Consider the following 2,058-nt stretch of genomic DNA (forward strand, 5'->3'; position numbering starts at 1 on the left):
CCGTGCTCCTGCCATGCACAGCAGAAGTTTCCCCATGGCTGTGTTTGCTGGGCTCCTGGTCCTCAGGTGAGCCCCATGCCGGGCAAATGTCATCCTGGAACAGCAGCCACAGCAGCAAAGAAAATCACCGCCTTTGTTCTTTGGGGCTTCCCCCTCCAAGCCTTCCCCCCAGGGAGCCGTTTGTCACTGTAAACGCAGCCAGAAATAGCACCAAAGCAGTTATTGGATTTGTCCGGGATGCCTTGGGATGCGTGCGCTCAAAGTACGGCTAATTCATAACTGCTGGCACCTATTGATTCTCCAGCAGTTAAAACAGACTGCGTAAGGAAATATCGGCCCCGGAGTGCCAAGGGAAAGTTATCTCATTAGTCTTATGAACTATAAAATGTGCTCTCTCCTGAAGGCCTGACCCCATTGTTTTTATAAATCTATATTGGATGGAGCCGTCGCTGGTAACCTATATCGACTGTGATTTTTCTCTTGAAATTGGAAGGCCCTTGGGACAGGTGCTGGAGTTCCACAGACACCACCGGCAGCTGGACCTGGGATGGAATGTCAGTAGAAGTGAATATGTGTGTGTGTGCGCACATGTGTGCTGCACTGGAGAGCCCCCTCCCACCCTTCTGCTTTCCCTGGACGAGGGGCACGTTGCCAGGGCTGGCAGGAGGGGTGCAGGGGCTTTGGTGAGGCCTTTGCAAAGGCAGCAGCTCAAGTCGAGTGGGAAGTTATTAGTGGCACGTCACTCCAGTCTGGCCATGGATATACTTAATCCTCTGCTTCCCCGAAAGCTCCTGCACCTTCCGGCAGGCAGAAAGTCTGATTTTATTTGCCAACCTTCAACATTTAATCTCGCTGGCAGACTCAGCAATAAGTCACTTGGGTGAGGTCTCTGTCAGAGCTGTTTCCATCAGCGTTGCCCTGCGTTCCCCCCCGCCCAGCGCTCCTCTGTGGGGCCTTTTGCTGCTTTTTGGAAAGAAGAGCAGGAGCTGCTGCTCAGAGCTGTAGCGCAGACATTTGATGTGAGGGTATCTCTACGCTGGGGCTGGCAGGGGAGCAGATGTGTGGGGTGGCAGCTCACAGGGCTGTGGTTCACCACGCAGGGACGTGTATGTGTGGGGAGTGGAGAGAGGGCTGCTGAGCACTTTGCAAAATGCAGCCCCAGTTACCGTGGAAACACCCCCCAGCGCCTCAAATTCCAGCACAGCCAATATTCTTCGCTTACTGGTTTGATGGGAGATGAAAAATTCATCTTTGATTTGCATGTTGTTTCAGTTGGGCTGGTGGGACTTGCCCCCACCCCCCTCTTTCGGAGACTGGTTCGGATTCTCTCGGTGCCTGTTTTCAGTGTGCGGAGCATCTGCTCCCAGTTGGGTACTGGTGCAGCACATGCTGCCGTGCTGTCCTTGCCGTGCCCCAGCACAGGAGCAAAACCATTCCTGAGGTGTTGGCTGGGGACCCCCTGGCCCCTCCAAGCAGGACAGAGATGTCAGTCCCATGGTGGCGTGGGCACAGCCATCCCAGAGCCCGTGGCACCCGTGGGGCTGCCTGCTGGTGCTCCTGCTGCTTCCAGGGAGAATTCACAGTAGGTCCTGCTTTGCCGACCATTGACTGGCTTGAAGGAGCCATTTACAGCTGTGGCAGATTTAGAGGCTGGGTTTAACGGGTTCTCCTCTGAAGGTTCAGCTCTGCTGGTGGCTTGGCAGGCAGGTGCAGCCAAGCAGGTGGACCCCCCCCGTCCCAGCTGAGGCTTGGTGGCTGCTGGTGCTGGAATAGCCCCCAGAGGCCCCTTGGAAACTGGGGCAAAGGCTCCTCTCAGCACCAGCACTGGCAATGGGGCAGGGAAAGGGGTTTTCCAGGGAAGCTTCTCCCTGAGGCCTCCCCTTGCCCTGCTCTCCCTGGGGACACTACACTGTGCCACTGCGCAGGTCTGTGCATTCGTGTTAATGACTGTTAATATTCATGAGGCACTACAGGGGCCAGGCTGGCTTTGTGAGCAAGCTAAGGACTTTCCCTCTGTGCACTGACATGTGCTGGGCTCCAAAACCGGCTGGGATGAGG

At 55.8% G+C, this 2,058-nt stretch overlaps 1 protein-coding gene across 1 annotated transcript in view; it reads left to right on the forward strand.

Annotated features, from left to right (window-relative positions):
* Window positions 1-2,058, forward strand: part of DSCAML1 (Down syndrome cell adhesion molecule like 1) — a 98,293-nt gene that overhangs the window by 67,089 nt on the left and 29,146 nt on the right.

This window comes from Chaetura pelagica, unplaced genomic scaffold (assembly GCF_000747805.2).
Source record: "Chaetura pelagica isolate M959 unplaced genomic scaffold, ChaPel_1.0 scaffold1222, whole genome shotgun sequence".
NCBI lineage: Eukaryota > Metazoa > Chordata > Aves > Apodiformes > Apodidae > Chaetura > Chaetura pelagica.